A 740-nucleotide genomic window follows, 5' to 3' on the forward strand; every position below is an offset into this window, starting at 1 on the left:
ACCCCGAGCGGGAGGAGGGGAGGGGAGGAGCGGGGCGGGGCGCGCGGACTCGGCGAGGGGGCGGAGAGCGGGGAGCGGGGAGCGGGCGGGGCGAGGGGGCGGGGCGGGGGGCGGGAGCGGGAAGAGCGGGCGGGGCGAGGGGGAGGGGCGGGGCGGGGCTCCCCCCGCGCCTCGCCTCTGCCCTCCGAGGGGCGGGGCTTGGGTCGCGCAGGCCCGGACCGCGGGGCCGCAGCCGGTGCCAGGCCGAGCCGCTGGGACGCGAGGCCGCACCTTCGGACAAGATTCCCGAGCTCCAGCGACGGGCGCAGCGGGCCGGGGAGACTCCGCCGCGGGGCCGGTCCTCCCTGTGCCTGGAGCGTCGCAGGACGGCCGAGGGCCCGGGCCGTTTGCGGCCACCAGCTCGCTTGTTCCGCCCCCGTGGCTTACGCTCGCCCTTTCTTTAAAAACAGACTTTATTCATTTACCCCTGAGAGCCCCAGAGAGAGGCGGAGACCCAGGCAGAGGGAGAAGCAGGCTCCGCGCGGGGACTCGATCCCGGGACCCGGGGTCACGGACTGGGCCGCAGGCAGCCCCCCCGCCCGCGCCCCTCCGACTCTGTTCCCCCGCGGAAGCAGCAGCCGTCGAGGGGGAGGCAACAGGCGGTGCTGCTTCGACGCTGGAGCCTGAAGGTGACCTTTCCAGGCCCCGACAGCCCTGGGAGTCCCCGCCTCTGGGCTCCCGCGGCCTGGGACGCCAGGACC

This window comes from Canis aureus, chromosome 17 (assembly GCF_053574225.1).
Source record: "Canis aureus isolate CA01 chromosome 17, VMU_Caureus_v.1.0, whole genome shotgun sequence".
NCBI lineage: Eukaryota > Metazoa > Chordata > Mammalia > Carnivora > Canidae > Canis > Canis aureus.